The sequence below is a fragment of the Leptopilina boulardi genome, unplaced genomic scaffold (genome assembly GCF_019393585.1).
Source record: "Leptopilina boulardi isolate dan_hultmark-lab unplaced genomic scaffold, ZJU_Lbou_2.1 LbouV2_55, whole genome shotgun sequence".
Classification (NCBI taxonomy): Eukaryota; Metazoa; Arthropoda; class Insecta; order Hymenoptera; family Figitidae; genus Leptopilina; species Leptopilina boulardi.
Genome location: NW_026138000.1, coordinates 2,353,597 through 2,374,785, shown reverse-complemented (window position 1 = coordinate 2,374,785; position 21,189 = coordinate 2,353,597). Strand labels below are relative to the sequence as shown.

The 21,189-nt window shown below is 24.3% G+C and overlaps 1 protein-coding gene across 3 annotated transcripts in view; it reads left to right on the top strand.

Annotated features, from left to right (window-relative positions):
* Positions 1-21,189, top strand: part of LOC127290183 (uncharacterized) — a 124,293-nt gene that overhangs the window by 30,411 nt on the left and 72,693 nt on the right. For all 3 annotated transcript variants that reach the window (XM_051318616.1, XM_051318614.1, XM_051318615.1), the window contains one exon: positions 1,512-1,909. The gene's annotated coding sequence lies outside the window, so the exon portion shown is untranslated. The remainder of the gene's footprint in view (positions 1-1,511; positions 1,910-21,189) is intronic.

The following is a 21,189-nucleotide window of genomic DNA, read 5'->3' as shown; positions in this document are numbered from 1 at the left end:
ATTGAATTTTAATTTATTAATTAAGATTTTTATTTTCTTTTTTTAAATTTAATAGATAACAAATTTTTTTTTTTAATTTATTTAATTTTTTTTTTTTAAATTAATTTTATTTAATTTTTTTTTTTTAATTAATTTTAATTTTTTTAATTTAATTTTAATTTAATTAATATTTTTATTTTCTTTTTATTTTCTTTTTATTTTTATTTTCTTTTTATTTTCTTTTTACATTCTTGTTATTTTCTTTTTATTTTCTTTTTATTTTTAATTTGTTAATTAACAAATTTATTTTTATTTTCTTTTATTTTTATTTAATTTGTCTTTAATTTCAATTTGGTAATTAACGAATTTTTTTTTTTTCAATTTTTTTTTCTAATTTTAATTTATTAAGAATTTGTTCAAAATTCAATTTGTCTTCTTTTATTTTCAATTTTTTTTTGGAATTTTTCACTTTAACTTTAATTTATTAATTAACAACTTTATTTTAGTTTTATTTTATATTTATTTAATTTTGTTTTTTTCAATTTTTAATTATTAAATTAATTTTATATTTATTTTACTGTTTATTTAATTTTTTTTTTTTTTTTTAGTTTTTACCAAAGAATCTTGTTTTCTTTTTATTAATTTTTTATTGTTAATAAATTTAAATTTTTTAAATTTAATTTTAATTTAATTAATATTTTTATTTTCTTTTTATTTTTTTAATTTGTTAATTAACAAATTTTCTTTTAATTTAGTTAAGATTTTTATTTTCTTTTATTTCGATGTAATTTGTCTTTAATTTGAATTTGTTAATTAACGAATTTTTGTTTATTTTATTCAATTTTTTTTTCTAAATTTAATTTATTAATTAACAATTTGTTTAAAATTCAATTTTTCTTTTTTTATTTTTATTTTTTTTTTTTAATTTTTTCCTGTAACTTTAATTTATTAATTAACAACTTTATTTTAGTTTTATTTTATATTTATTTAATTTAGTTTGTTTTTTTAAATTTTTAATTATTAAATTAATTTCATATTTTACTGTTTATTTAATTTTTTTTTTTTTTTTTTTTAGTTTTTACCAAAGAATCTTGTTTTCTTTTTATTAATTTAATTTTTTTTTTAATTTTCTTTAATTTTAAATTGTTAATTAAAAAAAATTAATTATTTTTTGATTTCTCTTTTATTTATTTTTTTTCCTTATTTCAATTTGTTAATTAATGTAAATTTTTTTTTTTTTATTTACCGAAAACTATTTTGATAAACAAATATTTTGAAGTTCCAATTTGATGTTTTTTTATTTTGTTTTTTACTCTACATTTTTCTTTGGTAACTTTTTCTAATCACATTTCTCCCCCCTTCCCCTCTTTTATTATTATTATTATTATTATTATTTCAATAAAAAGTCATTTAGAAAAAAAACCGTTAGAATTTTTTTTTTTTTTTTTGACATTTGACGATGTCTTTGAAGATGATAATAATAATAATAATGATGATGACGATGACGATAATGATAAACCGTTCTAATTTAGGACCTTGCCCTCAAGGCTTCTTCTCTTCGAATCACACCTCCGACGGACGCCCTTGATACAACTTCACAAGAGGAACTTGATACGAGGCAAGATTGAGAGTGTGTTTTGTGTTGTTTTTTTTTTATTGTGAATTTTCCTGAACGCAAAAAAGGAAAACCAAAAAAAAAAGAAAAAAAAAAGTGAAAATTTTACCCTTTATCCCCAAGTGAATTGTGACTAATATTTAAGTGTTGAACGAAGAAAAAAAAAAGAAGAAGAAAAAATCGACGTTTTTTTTTTTTTTTTTTTTTTTTGCAGAAACAGTGATTCTGTAAGCGATTGTGTTTAGAATTTCATAGATAGACACATACACAGGACCAGAAACGGAAATTTCTCTCAGCACCTTCTTCCCCTTTTCGGTGAGTAGTATTTTTTTAATCGAATTCCAATTCTATTTTTCTCATGCGTTACGATTTAAAAAAAAAAAAATGGAAAAGGAGAATTTTTAGATTTTAAGAGAAAAATTTAATTTTATTACTGATTTTTGGAAAAAAGTATTTTGAATTTTTTTAATTATTATGGATAAATTTTTTAATTTTCGAAAAATAATTAAGAAAACACTATTTTGAATGGTTTTTTTTTTTTTTTTTTTTTTTTGTAAAAATTGGTGAATTTTAAATTGTAAATTGGTATGAAAAAAAATTTATCGAATCTAAATTTAAAAAAAAGAAGGAAAGAATGACGAAAAAAATTTGAAAATGCAATTTGAAATTTTTGAAAAAAAATAACACTAGTGTCATGATACTTGTTTTCTACTAAAACAGGGTAGAATATTCCAAATGTTACATAATAAATGTCGAATATTACCAAAATTTGAAGTTACTATAATTTTCTTTAAATAAAAATGTCATTTTTGGAATCCCCGACCTAATGTTAGTAGAAAACGAGTTACATGAAACTAGCGTTATTTTTTACAAAATTTTTTTCATTTTTTCATTTTTGAAATTATTTTAATTTCAAATTTTAATAATATTCTAAATTTCTAATGTCAGATTTGAAATCCTTGACCTTGTGTTAGTAGAAAACGAATACCATGACACTAGTGTTCTTTTTTTTCAAAAATTAGAATTTTATTTTGAAAATTTTTTTCCATTTTTGAATTCCGATTTTTTTTATTTTTTTTTTATTTGTAAATACAGTATAGTAATAATATTTTAATTTCGATTTATCGGTTACTAGATAATTTAAAATACATAATTCGAAATTTCCGCGTATTTTTTTGAAAAAAATAGTTTTAACTTTAATTTATTTCATTATTCGCCAATTATGAAGTGAGTTTTGAAATCCTTGACCTTGAATTAGTAGAAAAGGAGTACCATAATCGTAATGTTCCTTACTTTTGGAATTTCCAATTTTTTTTTTATTCTTTTTTTGAATTTTCGGACAATTTTAGTATTTCTGACGATTCCTTATGTCAGATTTCGAATCCTTGACCTTGAATTAGTAGAAAACGAGTACCATGAAGCTCGTATTCTTTTTTTCAAAAAAATTTTCATTTTGTATTTTCGAAATTTTTTTCTGAATTTTGAGTTTCAAATTTTTTTTTTTCATTCAATTGGTTTGTAACAAGTAAAATCGGTGTTATTAGTAAGAAATATCAGTAAGAGGACGTTCATAAACTACGTTACCTATTTTAGGGGGGGGGGAGGGGGTCAAAAAATCTAAAAAAAATGCATTTAACGCAATGGTAACGAGGGGGGGGAGGGGGTCTAAAAAGAATGAAGAAGTGGTAACGTAGTTTCTGGACGGCCCCTAACGATTATTGATAGTTACGATTAATAACAAAAAAAAAAAAAAAATCCAAAACTCAAAAAAAAATTTTTAAAATTCGAAATTTTTGAAAAAAAAAGAATACTAGCGTCATGGTACTCGTTTTCTACTAATATAAGGTCAAGGATTCCAAATATCACGTCATAATTGGCGAATAATAAAATAGTTTTAAAAAACAATTATTTTCTTCCAAAAAAAAAAAAAAACCCAAAGAAATTTAAACCATGAATATACTTTGAATTTTTTTGTTGTCCAATAACCCATAAATCGATACTAAAAGAAAATTTTATATTATCTTTTTGAAAAAAAATTTTCAAAAATCAAATTTTTTTTTGAAATTTTCAAAAAAAAAAATAATACTACCGTCATGGTACTCCTTTTCTACTAACTTGATGTCAAGAATTCTAAATTTAACATTGGAAATTTTTGCATATTGTCACACAATTAATTTCTTCGAAAAAATTCGTTATTTTGAATAATAAAAAAGTATTTAAATAAATCCCGTTGGAATTCTATATTATAATAGAATGATGGACAGTGGAGAGTAATTTTCGTATATCTGAATTTAGGGGGAAAAACTGTTTCCTGAAAACGGTTAACAAAAAAAAAAAAGAAAAAAAAACATATATATATATATATATATTCCGAAAAGGGTTGTCGGTGCGTGAGCGTGTCAGTTAATTGCGAGTTCGAGGCGTGAAGGCGATCGCGCGTGCATACACCCATAATTATATTCTTTATACTCTTTGCTCATATAGTATAAGTTCTGGACTTGAAAATCTCCCTCTTTTATACTCTTTTCCTCTTCTTCCGTTTGAAGACTTGCGCCATTTCTGGCAAAAAAAAAAAAAAAAAAAAAAAAAAAAAAAAAAAAAAAAAATTAGCGCTCGTAAAAAATTTCAATCGCACATTTTTTTTCTATCTCATTGTCTTTTTTTTTTGGTTCTCGTCTATATAGGAACCCCCCCCCCTTTATAGGAACCTTAAAACATAAAAAATATTTTTTGAAATTAAAAAAAAAATCATTTTTGTTATTATTTTTATTACTATTATTATTATTATTATTATTATTATTATTATTATTATTATTGCTATTATCGTTACTATAACTATTATTATTATTACTTTTTTTATTTTTATTATTATTATATTTTTTTTGCATATGAAAGTGTTATAATAATTGACTGAAATTGATCGAACAGAGACGAGATAAATTAATGAACAACGACTGGATTTTGTGTTTTGATTTGAATTTAATGATCTTGTTTAACATGACATTGAGTACATTGTTTTTGATGGTTATATGTTTTCATTTTTTTTTTTTTTTTTTTTCTTTTTTATTTATTTAACCGGGCGTTTTTTAAGTACTTAAAAATAGGCTTTTAAGCACCTTGTTCCCAGCAGGATCATTTCGACTTTTATCTTTACTTCCCCGCATCGTAAATCACCACACACACACACATACACCCACCTATATACATACATATATACAATATATATATATATAAAAAAATAATAAAATAATTTTTTTTTTTAATATATATAAATATAGAATCTTGTTTTTATTGAAAAAAAAAAAAATTCAGTAACAAACTCATTTGCCCTGTAAAATTAACTGCAATATTTCTTAAATTGCGGATAGTAAAATAAATGAGGAGAAATGCTATATATTTATTGCAAAAAAAAAAAGATTATGTTAAAAAACCCACGCGATTTCAGAAAATATAACCTTATCAATTTTATTTTATTTTTCGTGTATTTGTGGCTTCTTATACAACATATATATATATATATATATGAATTGACAAACTAGAAAATTCAAAGAAAAATAAATTATATATTGTATGCGTGTACCTTTTGTAATATAGTTGACATTGATTTTCGTTTTATAATTTGAAAAAAAAAAAAATTTATTATATGATTTTCTTTAAGACATTTTATTGGTTTTTGTGTAAAAAAAATTTATTGCTTACCGGTAAAAAAAAATCAATTTTTTACCACGGATTGTTATTGTTTTTATAATAAAAAAGAGGCGAAAATCAAAAAAATTTGAAATTTTTGAAAAAGTGGCATGGAACTCGTTTTTTACTAATATAAGCTCGAGGATTTCAAATGTGACACAATATTTGATATTTCTAATATTATATTTGGAATCCTTGACCTTATATTAGTAGAAAAGGAGTACCATGAAGCAAGTGGTTTTTTTTTTTGAAAATTTCAAAAAAATTTTGATTTTTGAATTTTTTTTAATACGTAAATACGATTAGTTTCGATTTGTAAAATTAATAATAGTGACAGTTACAATGATCGAAAATAATAATAATAATAATAATAATAATAATAATAATAATTATTATTTTTGATAACTGCAAATAATGATAATATTCGATATTTTTTATGCCATATTTGGAATCCTCATCCTTATATTAGTAGAAAACGAGTACCATGACGCTAGTGTTCTTTTTTAAAAAAAATTCAAATTTTGTTTTCAAAATTTTTTTTGATTTTTGAATTTACCCTTTTTTTATTTTTAAATACGATATAGTAATCTTTTAGTTTCGATTTATGGCTTATTACAAAACAAAACAAAATGCATGGTTCACATCCCTATGGATTTTTTTGAAAAAAAAATTATTGTAACTTCAAATTGTAATAATATTCCACATTTATGATGTGATATTTGGTATCCTTAACCTTATGTTAGTAGAAAACGAGTATCATGACGCTAGTGTTCTTTTTTTCAAAAATTTCGAATTGTATTTTCAAAATTTTTTTTTGGTTTTTTGAATTTCTTATTTTTATTCACAAATATTTTATATGATATTTGGAATCCTCGTCCTTGAATTAGTAGAAAACGAGTACCATGAAGCTCCTGTTCTTTTTTTTTTTCAAAAAATGTTTATTTTTTATTTTTGAAAATTTTTTCCGAATTTTGAGTTACAAATTTTTTTTTTTTTTTGTACAATTTGTTAAATTTTTTTGTAACTAGTATTTAAAATCGGTGATAATAATAAGAAATGTTAGTAACGGTTAATTTTAATTAAAAAAAAAAACTATTTAGAAACCAAAAAAAATTTTGAAAATACAATTCGAAATTTTTGAAAAAAAGAACACTAGCTTCATGGTAATCGTTATCTACTAACATAATGTCAAGAATTTCAAATTTCACATTATAAATGTCGAATACTAAAATTTGAATTTACAATAGTTTATAAAACTCAAAAATGGAAAAAAATTTGAATTTTTTTTTTTCAAAAAAACAATTTGAGTGACATGGTACTCGTTTTCTACTAACATAAGGTCAAGGATTTCGAATCTGATAACAAATATCTATTATTATTATTATTATTATTTTTGTTGTTATTATTATTATTATTATTATTATTATTATCAATCATTGTAACTGTCGCTATTGTTTATTTTCAAATCGATACTATTCGTATTTACGTATTAAAAAAAATTCAAAAATTAATATTTTTTTTGAAATTTTCAAAAAAAAAAACACTAGTTTCATGGTACTCCTTTTCTACTAATATAAGGTCGGGAATATCAAATCTACCATTAAAAATTTTGCATATTACCACTATTTGTAGTTACCATGCCTCCAAGCATGCGCAGTAGCACTTTATGCTTTTAGAACCTGCGCAGAAGTGTCTCTTGTCTTCTGCTGCTGCGCAGTAGTCACTATTAGGTCTTTTTGAATTATAAATATATAATTTACTGAAAATATAGTATAAAATATATAAAAAAATATAATTTAAATTATTTTAACAACGAAGTTTAGTTCTCCAAAATTCTATTGATTTTCAAATATTGCAATGTTTAAATTTCTCAGGATTAGTATTTTTTCCATATATATATATATATATATATATATAAAATTAATTTCAAATTTGTTAAAGACTATAATCATGTCGAGAGCGTAGAGAAAGGGATTATTAACTGTATTATGTAAAATAATAGCAATACCGTTTATAAAGAAGTGAACGCTTTAGTGGCTTGAGTAAATGCTGTGGTTAAAGCTGATTTCACCTGGGTTTCCGTTTACACCGCAGTCGTAAAGTTAAAAGCCGCGCGGCAAGTGAATCCCGCGCGTCGAATGTGTTCATGGTTGGGGTGGGGGGAGGAGGAGGAGGAGGCTGGGAGATGTAAACAGCAGCGTGGCTCGTTGCACCCGGTAACTTTTATCGCGCTCAATTTGTCGGCCTCGAATCTTAATTTTTTTTCTTCCCCTTTCTTCCTTTTTTTTGCATAACATATATCCCATAAGAGTGACGTTTTTTTTTACCCCCGCGGAGGAAATTCTCTACTTTTCCGCATTTTGATAAAAAATCATGGAGATAGTGCTTTCAAGTGCATAAAGGGAGATGATGAGGAAGAAAAAGAAGAAGAAGAAGAAGAAGAAGAGGCGAAAACAGGAACACGTATGTATCATGATGATGAAGGATTATGCTGACACTGGAATCAATAATAAATGCAAAAGATGGTGCAAAAGATGCGAGGACGATGATATTGATGATGATGATGATGATGATGCAATTTGAGATAAGGACAAATACGAAGTACGGAGAATTATGTTAAAGGATGGTGATCACATAAGGTGATGATGGTGATGCAGAGGAATATAAAATATTGATAAATAATGCAGATTTTAGTAGTACAAAATGATATTAGGAATGGTACAAAAATTATGGTAAAAGAATAGAAAATAGTATATTTTTTTTTTTTACAGATTTTAGTAGTACGGAATAATGTTAAGAATACTGGAAAAATAATTAATGATTTTAAAGCAGTTAAATTAACACCAATTGTAGTTTAGGATTTTAATCATCCTCCAAAATTAAAAATAATTGTACAAATGAATACAAAAAGCAGCAAAAAATAATAATGCAGATTTTACTATTAGAATTAAGAATGCTAGAAGAATTAATAACGTTGAAGAATTTGTAGCAGGAAAATTTGTACTGATTTTAGTAATACAGAACGATTTTAAGAATGCTAGAAAAATTAATGACATTACAAGAGAATTTAAAGAAAAGTGGAGATTTTAGTTTAAAATGATGTTAAGGATGTTGAAAGAATTAATGAAGCTGCAAAAATTAATGCCGATTCCAGTATATAAATATATATATATATATATATATATATATATATATATATATATATACAAAATAATGCTATGGATGCTATAAAAATTAAAGCAAAATTTGTACTGATTTTCGATAGTAGAAAATGATATTAAAAATGCTAGGAGAATTAATGATGGAAAAGAATTTTGAAACAGTAAAATTAATACAAATTTCAATTTAGAATATGATGTTTAGAATGCTGGAAAAATTAATGACGATAATTGCAGAATTTTTAAGCAGTAAAATTAATGCAGATTTTGGTTTAAGAATGTTGTTATAAGGCATATACAAATTTTAATGACATTAAAGCTGATTTTAATGGAGTAAAAAATTAGTGTAGAATCTACCAATAATACAGATTCGACAGATTGTACAGATTCTACAGATTGTACGAATTTTACAAATTGTATATAGATTAAACCAGATACAAAAACAATAGATGATGAAAAATTCCATTTAGAAAAGATGACATAGAAGCTGTACACAAGGTACAATAATGCAACAAAAAGATATAGGTACAGAAACAATAGATGCTTATGGTTAAGAAAATATTATACATATTATGAAGATACCACAAAAGAAAGGAATAGAAAAAAAATGAATAAGATGCAAACAAAGATACAAAAAAAACGAAGCAAATGCAGCAGCAGCAGCAGAAGAAGAAGATTTTGAAGAAGAAGAAGAAGAATAGGAAGAAAAATAAAAAGATAAAGAAGAGGAAGAGGTGGTGAAGAAATAAAAACAAAAAATAATGAACAGGCGAACCTCTAAATCACCTTTTGCCGCTCTCGATAACGCGCGCCGTTTACCCGGAGCAAAGAAGAAATAGCTGGGGATCGGTTTTTTTTTATATATATATATACACTTCTTGAACCTCACATCCTTGTCGATCGAGGAGGACAGGTTTTCGTATAATAAATCGCGCTTCGGTGAGATCCCCGCTATGCAATCATCGCTCCTCTGCTGCGCTCTTTTGGTATATATATATATATATATATATATATATATATGTACGCGCGCGGTTACAATCTATACGTCTGTAAACCTACATGTGCATCAAAAGAGAGAGAGAGAGAGAGAGAGAGAGAGAGAGAGAGAGAGATGAGCCATAAGGTGGTAACATTGATTATGCGCTGATTTTTTTTAACGTAGGTGTGAGGTACACTATTTTCTTTTTTTTTGCGTGGGTATAACACACATTACATATCATTTTTTTTTTTGTTAAACATATCTGAGTGCATGTGAACTTAAAGAAGCTGCCAAAAAATTGTATTAATCTCGGCACTATATTTATATATTTTATGTTGAAACTAGACTAAAACTAATTTCAGACTGCATTAAAACTAGTTTGAACCTACTTTGGGCTTATTTTGAAAAATAGACTGTAACTAGACTGAAACTAGTTTAAAACTGGGTTAAAACTAGATTAAAACTATTTTAAAACCAAATTAAACCTAGATTGGAACTAGACTGTAACTAGCTTAAAACTAGATTAAAACTAGACTAAAACTAGACTTAGACTAGATTAAAACTAGACTAAAACTAGATTAAAACTAGACTAAAACTGGACTTAAACTAGATTGAAACTATGTTGAACCTATAAAGCAGCTACCTGTAGCCTATAGTGGGCCTATTTTAAAACCAAATTAAACCTAGATTGTAACTACATTAGAAACTAGTTTGAAACTAAATTAAAACTAGATTGATACTATTTTGAACCTATAAGGAAACTACTTTTGGCCTATATTGAGCCTATTTTAAAACCAAATTAAACCTAAATTGGAACTAGACTGTAACTAACTTAAGACTAGATTAAAACTAGACTAAAACTAGATTAAAACTAGATTAAAACTGGACTAAAACTAGACTTAAACTAGATTAAAACTATGTTGAACCTATAAAGCAGCTACCTAGAGCCTATACTGGGCCTATTTTAAAACCAAATTAAACCTTGATTGTAACTACATTTAAAACTTGTTTAAAACTATAGTAAAAGTAGATTGAAACTATTTTGAACCTACAAGAGAACTATATTCGGTTTATATTGAGCCTATTTTAAAACCAAATTAAACCTAGATTGGAACTAGATTGTAACTGCATTAAAACTAGTTTGAAACTATATTAAAACTAGAATGAAAACTAGATTAAAACTAGAATGAAAACTAGATTAAAACTAGAATGAAAACTGGATTAAAACTAGAATTAAAACTAGTTTAAAACTAATTTGAGCCTACTAAGTACATATTTTGATCTTATCTTGAAACTAGATTGAAACAAATTTCAGCCTGCATTGAAACAACTTTGCAGCTGCAGGAACTATTGTGGGCCTATTTTAAAAACCAAATTGAACCTAGATTGAAACTAGTTTAAAACTAGATTAACCTTTTGTCGGCGTTTAGCAAAATTCAGCAAAAAAAAAACCTAAATTTATTCTTTCCTGCAGTCTATAGGGTAAAACTAGATTGAAACTAGATTAAAACTACACTTAAACTAATTTAAGTCTACAAACTACTAACTGTAATCTCAATTTTAAAGTAGAATGAAACTAATTTAAGCCTGCATTGAAAGTATTGAAACTACTTTGAACCCATATTGGACCTACATTGAATGGCCCCTTAGTTTTAATATAGTTTCGAAATAGGTTTCATTTTGGTTTTAAAAATAAGCCCAGTGTTGGTTTAAAATAGTTATAATTTACTTAAAAATTAGTTCGAATCTGGTTTTAAAATACGTTTATAATAATTTTAATGTACTTACAAATTAGTTCGAATCTAGTTTCCAGATAGGTTTAAAATAGTTACTTTGTAGACTCAACTTTAAGTGTCAAAATAGGTTTGAAACACGTATTTTGTAGGCACAAATTAGTTTCAATCTAGTTTCCAGATAGGTTAAAAATAGGTACTTTGTAGGCAGAAATTAGTTTCAATCTAGTTTTAAACTAGTTTCAAAATAGTTACAAAATAGTTTCAAAATTGTTTCAAAATAGTTTCTAAATAGTTTAAAAATAGTTTAAAAATAGTTTAAAAATAGGTTCAAAATAGTTTAAAAATAGTTTAAAAATAGTTTCAAAGTAGGTTCAAAATAGTTCCTACATAGGTTCAGAGTAGGTTTTATATTCAAATATATATAAAAAGGAAGGGTGAAAAGAATCAGTCCCTTGCTATTTGCTTTAGTTTCAAGTTTGGAAGACAGCCACCAAAAACGAAATGGAAATATTGAAGAGGAGTGGTTAAATAAAACAAAAACGACACACGTGAATAACACCTCATCCAAGAGACCGCGAAACTAATCTCCTTCGACAAATTGAGCTACGAGAGACTCCGACAACATGTACCAAATTCTTGGTAGCCGTCTTGTTTTTCATTTTTTTTTCTTTCTTTCTTTCTTGCATATCCGGTTATTTATACACGAGGGAACATTTTCATTCAAAGTTAGAAACAGAGAGTTTTTAATGTAGTTTTAGTATAGGTTCAGTGTAAGATCAAAATAATTTTATTGTAGACTGAAAGTAGTTGAATTTAAGTCCAAAATAGGTTCAAAGCAGGCTCAAAGTATGTCCAAAATAGTTTTAATATAGATCTAATGAAGGTTCAATGCAAGCATAAATTAATTTTAATCTAGTTTCAATCTAGTTTCAAGGTTACTTTGTTACAATAATTACATTGTAGACTTAATCTAGTTTTAATATAGTTTAAATCTAGTTTTAACATTTTGGTATTTTGTAGGCACAAATTAGTTTTAATCTAGTTTCACTCTAGTTTCAATCTAGTTTCAATCTAGTTTCAATCTAGTTTTAATCTAGTTTCAATCTAGTTTCAATCTAGTTTCAATATAGTTTCAATCTAGTTTCAATATAGTTTCAATCTAGTTTCAAAATAAGTTTAAAATAGGTAGTTTGTAGTCTAAAACTAGTTTCAATATAGTTTCAATCTAGTTTTAATCTAGTTTCAATCTAGTTTCATTATAGTTTCAATCTAGTTTCAATATAGTTTCAATCTAGTTTCAAGATAAGTTTAAAATAGGTAGTTTGTAGTCTAAAACTAGTTTTAATCTAGTTTCAATCTAGTTTTAAATTAGCTACAATATAATTTCAAACTATTTTCAATAAAAAAAGGTAGTAGAGTTTAGGTTCATACACATAAAGTTTATTTGTTTATAGAGGTTAAAATATATTTATTTTTAATGCACTGGAAAAAGAAGATTTAAAAGATATATAATTTAGTGTATTACAACTGCACTTTAAATTTTATAATTATTTTGTATATTAAGATTCTTGAAAATTTAATGCTCATCGTTTTATCAGGTAGTTCTTTTTTATGAATCCCATTATCGCCTCCATGAAAAAAGTATAAATGCATTTTTAATTCTATACTTTTTCTTTGCTACCGCTGCTTTTTTTAAGATTCATCTCACATTGATTTCCGTTATCAAAATTATATATATATATATATATATATATATATATATATATATATATATATATATATACATATATATATATTGAATTACAATGATCCTATTTTGGGGATATTTTAAATTCAATTTGAACCCATATTTTGCAACGATATTGAAACTAGAGTAAAACTAGATTGAAACTGGCGTAAAACTAAAGTAAAACTAGAATTAAACTAGATTGGGACTAGATAGGAACTGGAGTAAAATTAATTTGGAACTAGATTGAAACTAGATTGAAACTAGATTGAAACTAGTTTGAAACTAGTTTGAAAATAGATTGGAACCAGATTGAATCTTGATTAAAACTAAATTGAAACTATTTGAGCCAACAAAAGTACCTACCTTACACCTATTTTGAAGCTAGATTAAAACTATATTGAAACTAACTTAAAAATGCAAAGTACCAATTTTGATTGTAACTTTAAACTAGATTGAATTTAATTTGCAACTACATTGCAACTACTTTGAACCAACTTTGAACTTATTTTATCTAAAATTACATTTTTCTTTGAAACTAGTTTAAAACTAATTTGAGCCTGTATTGAAACTACTTTTAATCTAAATTAGTCCTACATTTAATTATCCCTTATGTTCGATCTAGTTTCAATCTAGTTTCTACCAATTTTTAATCTAGTTTCAATAAAGTTTTAAAATCAAGTTTCGATTTAGCTTTAAAATAGTTATAAGAAAGTTTCGATCTAGTTTTAATCTAGTTTCTACTAATTTTCAATCTAGTTTTAATCTAGTTTCTACTAATTTTCAATCTAGTTTTAATGTAGTTTCTACCAATTTTCAATCTGGTTTTAATCTAGTTTCAATCAAGTTTTTAAAATGCTCCAAGCAAGTTACAGTATTCTTTTTTCTCTTTAAAAAAAAAATTTCCTCACAATATTTCCATTCAGAATCATCATCTGAAACACTAATTCTCTTTAAAGATTTATCTCACATTGGTTTCCGTTATCAAATTATATATATATACGTAGGTATAATATACTTTTCGACGAGAACGTTGATTTAATAGCCATTCAGAAATTGTGGGCAAATTTTAATTACCACATGAAAGCATTAAATATTTCAAGTGTCACTCTGGTTGAATAATATATACACTTGGGCTAAAAATATATATATATATATAGGACGCGTAAACATCCGACTATCACAGTCCCATATATAATATTGAATCTTCTTCATCTCGATTAATGATTTCTCTCTATATGAAATACTTAAAAAAAAAAAAAAAAAAATTTTTTTGACTCTTATACCTTATTCCAATCGCGAGACAAAATGCAAATAAAGTTCTACACAAAATGTTTTCAAGGCCAAGTCCTCAAAAATGTCCTATCTAAATGGACACCGTATCTCTTCCTCTTTTTTTTTTTTTTTTTTTTTTTGTTAGTCACTTTACAATTGAAATTTCTTTTGTGGGAACCATACCCGCTATCGGCATGTTAATATATATAAATGAGCGCGCGCGCTTCGATAAAAATCTAGAAGTGGTCAATAATTACAAAACGTATTTTGTAATTCCGCGCAAAACTTTCACGAAATCAAAAAAAAAAAAGAAAAAAAAATAGTAGAGACATGATTAGCATGATGATTATTTTGGGAGATTCGTTTTTTTTTTTTTTTTATTGGCGCCAGTAGACTTTGACTTGGCGCCATAATTATTGTATAATTATGCATCGATGACAATATTTCCGGGACGAGAGAAAATAAAAAGAGAGAGAGGACATTCAATGTAATTTAAATCTGACCGGTTTTTTTTTTTGTTTTTTTTTTATTAGGTTAGGTTTTTTTTTTTTTTTTTTTTTTTGTCAATTAATAAAAGCTCGTACGTCAGAAGAGGCGCACATGCTGTGGCATATCGTTTGCTCGTTGCAAGACCGGTTGTGTTAGGACGATAGCTGTGAATGAAGTTAACCATAACCCGGACTCTGTCTCATTGAATGGACCTGCGACCCGTAGAGTCACGGTATTTCCGCTCGTGTTTATATGGATGCGCTTCAATAAGAATGTTGAGAATAAAAAGCGAAAACATTTGAAAATAATCTCATTGGATTTCTTTTTTTTTTTTTTTTTTTTTTTAATTTTTGAATTCTTTTTACCGTGTTTTTTTTGCTGCAAATTATTTGAAAGAATCGAAAAAATATATACATATATAGAGAAAGTCGTGTGATTTTAAAGGAAACGCAATTATAGAAAAACTAGATTGAAACTAGATTGAAACTAGATTGAAACTAGATTAAAACTAGATTGAAACTACATTGAAACTGGATTGGAACTAGATTAAAACTAGATTGAAACTACATTGAAACTGGATTGAAACTAGATTAAAACTGGATTAAAACTAGATTGAAACTAGATTAAAACTAGATTGAAACTACATTGAAACTGGATTGGAACTAGATTAAAACTAGATTGAAACTACATTGAAACTAGATTAAAACTAGATTAAAACTAGATTGAAACTAGATTAAAACTAGATTAAAACTAGATTAAAACTACATTGAAACTAGATTGAAAATAGATTGAAACTAGATTTAAACTTAATTAAAACTATAAAGCACCTATTTTGCTTTTGAAACTATTTTAAGCCCGCTTTGCAAGTATAGAGAAACTAGATTAAAACTAGATTGAAATTCATTTAAAACTATGAAGCATCCAATTTTAATTTGAAACTATTTTGAGCCTGCATTGAATCTATTATGAACCTATATTAAAACTACATTGAACCTACTTGAATCTACATTGGGATTATTTTAATGAAAATTAAATCTACCTTGAAACTAGACTGAAACTATTTTGAGCCAGCATTGAAACTATTTTGAACCTCTATTGGATCTACATTGAACCTACTTGAATCTACACTAGAATTATTTGAAACTAAATTTAATCTACTTCGAAACTAGACTGAAACTATTTTGAGCCTGAATTGAAACTATTTTGAACCTTTATTGGACCTACATTGAACCTACTTGAATCTACATTGGGATTATTTTAAACCAAACTGAAACTATTTTGAAACTAGAGTAAAACTAATTTCAACCTACAAAATACCTACTTTAAACCTATTTTGAAACTAGATTGAAACCAACTTGGATTTACAAAATACCTTTTTCAAACATATCTTTAAACTAGATTGAAACTAATTTAAAGCCTATAAAGTACCCATTTTGATCTTATTTTGAAACTAAAATGAATCTAAATTTAAACCTGCGTTGAAACTACTTTAAACCTATTTTAGACCTACATTGAACTGTCCTTTAGTTTCAATCTACTTTCAAAATAGGATTAAATTAGTTTTTAAATAAGTTTAAATGGACTTAAGGTAGGTTTAAATTGAGTACTTGTAGGTTTAAATTAGTTTTAATTTAGTTTCATTATGGTTTTAATCTAGTTTTAATCTAGTTTCAAGATTGGTACAAAATAGGTACTGTATTAGCACAAAATTGTTTTGAATCTAGTTTTAATCTAGTTAGAAGATGGATTTCAAATTGGTACTTTGTAGGCACGGACTAGTTTCAATCTAGTTTTAATCTAGTTTCAATCTATTTTAAATCTAGTTTCAAGATAGTTTCCAGATAGATTTGAAATAGGTACTTGTAGGAACAAATTGGTTTCAATGTAGTTTCAATGTAGTTTTAATGTAGTTTCAATGTAGTTTCAATGTAGTTTTAATGTAGTTTCAATCTAGTTTTAATCTAGTTTCAATCTAGTTTCAATATAGTTTCAATATAGTTTCAATATAGTTTCAATATAGTTTCAATATAGTTTCAATATAGTTTCAATATAGTTTCAATCTAGTTTCAATCTAGTTTCAATATAGTTTCAATCTAGTTTCAATCTAGTTTCAATCTAGTTTCAATCTAGTTTCAATCTAGTTTCAATCTAGTTTCAATCTAGGTTTAAAATAGGTATTTGTAGGAACAAAATAGTTTTAATCCAATTTCAAGATCAGTTTGAAAAATAGGTACAATTTTTTTTAACCTGAAATATTTCATAAAGAATAGAAGCTATTGTAGGAGCAAGAAATGTGAAAAAAAAAGCTTTTGAGAATTATATATATATATATATATATATATATATATATATATATATATATACATATATTTTGAAAAAATGAAAATGTAAATTTTTACATTTTTTTTTTGTATAAAAATTTGTCCGCTAATTTTTTTTTCCATGAAATGACAATTAGGGAGGACTTTCTTTTTTTTGAAATTTCACGGTTCAAGAGACTTATTATGAATCTTCACGTACGGATTTGAGATGTAGAGTTATTCTTTGAGGATTTAAGTTCGTTTTCTTTTTTTTTTTTTTTTTAAATGGTTTGGAAGTAAAATTGAATTTTCTCGAAAAAAAAAGAAAATACAATTTTTTCTAACATTTCTCAAAAATTAAAGTGGACAATTTTTTGATTATTTTTACTATTTTCTTTATATATTTTTTGTTTTTATAACATTATTATATTTTATTATATTATTATTATTATTATTATTATTATTATTATTATTATATAATATTATAAAATAATAATAATAAATAAATAAATATTATAATAAAATATTTAAAATTTTTTGAATTTTATGCAATTAAAATTTTTTTTCTTTTTTATTTATATGCAAACGCGCTTTTAATTTTATTTTTCTTCTTATGTTTCTCAATTTTATATAAATTTTTTTTTATCATTTTTTTTTTCATAGAAAATTATATTGACTTTTCATTACTGCAATGAATAATGCACATTTTTTTTTACTATACATTTATTATCATGTAAAGTGTAATGTACATTTTTTTTTTTAATTTCAATGCTCACTTTACACTTTTTTTGCTAATAATTTATTTGATACACAATTATACTTTTAATTGTTTATTATTATTATTATTATTTTTATTGTATTATTATAACTATTTTTATTATTATTATTATTATTATTATTATTATTATTATTACTATTTTTATTATAATTATTATTTTTTAAATCTAGTTATTTGTGAATTATTTCGAAAACAAAAAAAAAAAAAAATTAAAATAAAATTTAAAAAAAGTAAAAATTTAATACAAGTAAAGAAAAATTTGTACGCTGAAGAATTTTATATAAAAAAAAAAAAAAAAAAAAATTGAGTGTAAAGTGTTCGATTATATGTGGGGGACCAGTTTGAGTGGATAATTTGCCCGGGGTGTTTGGTCTTCTTAAAAAAAAAAAAAAAAAAAAAAAAAAAAAAAAAAATGAAAAAAAAAATTAACGAGCAACGTGAATGAAATGAGTCGATAATGCGCGAGAACATACGCAGCCTCAAGCAGATTCATGCTGTGACTTATTGTCGAAAAACTTGCAAACTTGTGCGTAGGTGGTCCCTTGCAAATGAAATATATTATTTTGCAATATATTATAAAGTAAACCTCAAAAAAAAAAAAAAAAAAAAAAAAAAAAAAATCGAAAGCGTTTTTTTTTTTAAATTATTTCGGTAAAATATTAAATTTCACTTCGAGATAATTTGAGTATTAAAAAAAAATTCAATTTCCCCCCTCCCAAAAAAAAAAATAAAATAAAATTTAAATTAAAATTTTTTTTTAATTATATCGGTAAATTATTAATTAAAAAATCTCCCGCTATTATTTGCTTATTAAAATAATATTTTTTTTTTTTTGGGAAAATTCTACCCCCCCCCCCACCTTCAGAAAAAAAATAAGGCCCTATTTTTTACAATTAGATTCCAAAGTTTGTTAATCAAATGATCATTAAAACATGCACATACACAGACAAATAATTTTCTATAATAAACTCTGAATACGATTTATTTATTGAATCAATGATTTGTAAAAAAAAAAAAAAAAAAAAAAAAAAAAAAAAAAAAAAGAAGGAATGGCGTCGAGTGAATTGAAAAAAAAAATGGCGTTCTTGATGCAAATCAAGTTTTGCACAATCTCTCGCGCCTATCAAAAGGGGATAAACGAGATCGATGTTATATACACTGAATCGTATGATTTTTCTAAACAGGGGCGTGTCGCATAATTTTCTCTCTCCGTAACCCATAAGCGCACGCATAGACAATCAAACTGTCATGGCGAATAAAAGAAGCTCAATGATTTGCGACTTTATATATTTTTTTTTTTTATTTTTTATATGTATATATATATATATATATATATATATATACTTGAATTGAACGATATATATATATAGTTCATGTCGCATTGCTTATTTTATTACAAACCAGAATTATGTGTCCGTTTTGCATTCTCTGTGAGAGCTGTTTAGAAGGAAAAAAAAAAATAAATATTTTCTCACTTTCACAAAATTAAAGTCATTTTTCAATAAACAATTAAATAGAATTTATGTTTAAATTTTATTTATTAACAATTGTATTTTTACGATTATTAAATTTATTTTCAAAAAAAAAAACGTGAAGTGAAAAAGAAAATGTCGCGGAATTGTATATATATATATAAATATCGTAAATTATATCTAAAAGTAGGGGAGAAATTTTTTTAATGCAATTTATAGTCGAGTTTGTTGTTGATTTGAGAAATTTTGAAAACTATATTTGAAAATATGTTAAAATTCAGATTTAACGTTCTTGAATTAGTAGAAAACGAGTATCATGACTAATATTGTTCCTAAAAATATTTTCTCAAGAACACAAGAAAATTTCTTTTTGCTTTCCACGTTTTTTTTTTTTTTTTTTTTTTTTTTTTTTTTTTTTTTTTTTGAAATTTTCAACTCGCTACTATATTAAGACATTAGTATTTGAAATTTTCCGACTTTAGATTCGTATTCCTCGTCCATATGTTAGTAGAAAACGAGTACAATGACGGTATTTTTTTTCCTGTTTACAAATTTCAAAATATTTTTGAATTTTTTTTTGAAAATTCCAAAAAATGGAAAACTATCTTTGAAAATATGTTTAAATTCAGATTTAACGTCCTTGAGTTAGTAGAAAACGAGTACCATGACGAAAGGTTTTCTTTTTTTTTTTTAAAAAATTTTGATTTTAATTTTTGAAAATTTTTGAAATATTTTGAAAATTTTTAAATTTGTTTCGAAATTTGTAATTTTTTTTTTTTTGCTAATTTAGCGCCTAACAGTTTTTTAAGAAGTCGAAAAATTTCTTTTTGCTTTCCACGTTTTTTTTTTGAAATTTTCCACTTGCTACTATATTAAGACATTAGTATTTGAAATTTTCCGACTTTAGATTCGTATTCCTCGTCTATATGTTAGTAGAAAACAAGTACAATAACGGTATTTTTTTTCCTGTTTACAAATTTCAAAATATTTTTGAATTTTTTTTTGAAAATTTCAAAAAATGGAAAACTATATTTGAAAATATGTTTAAATTCAGATTTAACGTCCTTGAGTTAGTAGAAAACGAGTACCATGACGCTTGGTGATTTTTTTTCTAAAATTTTCAAAATTTTTTTTGGAATTTTTGATTTTTTTTTTATTTCTAAATAATAATTTTTAGATTTCGATTTGGGAAATTTACAATTGTAAGTCATTACAAACGACAATTTCTATACAGTAATCGATAATAATATTTATAATAATAATTGATACGAATAATAATAATAATAATAATAATAATAATAATAATAATAATAATAATAATAATAATAATAATAATAATAATAATACCTAATAATAATGATAATATTTAATATTTTCGATGTCATATTTGGAATCCTTGTCCTTGAGTTAGTAGAAAACGAGTACCATAAAGCTCGTGTTGTTTTTTCCAAAAAATTTTTGAAATTTTTTTTTGAATTTTAATTTTTTTTTATTTGTAAATAATAATTTTTAATTTTTGAGTTGGGAACTTTACAATTCTGGGTAATAACAATAATCGATAAAAAATATTGATAATAATAATAATTAATACGAATAATAATAATAATAATACTAATATTATATAATAATAATAATAATAATAATAATAATAATAATAATAATAATAATAATAATAATAATAATAATACTAATAATATATAATAATAATCATAATATTCGATATTTTCGATGACATATTTGGAATCCTTGATCTTTAGTTAGTAGAAAACGAGTACCATGACCGTGGCGTTTTTTTTTTCAAAAAATTTTCATTTTGTATTTTCGAAATTTTTTTTGATTTTTGAATTTACGATTTGTTTTTAATTTGTAAATACAATTGAATAATCTTTAGAATTCGATTTGTGAAATTTACAATTCTGGGTAATAGCAACGACAATTTTTACAATAATTTATAATAATAATTGATAATTACGAATAATAATTATATTTAATAAA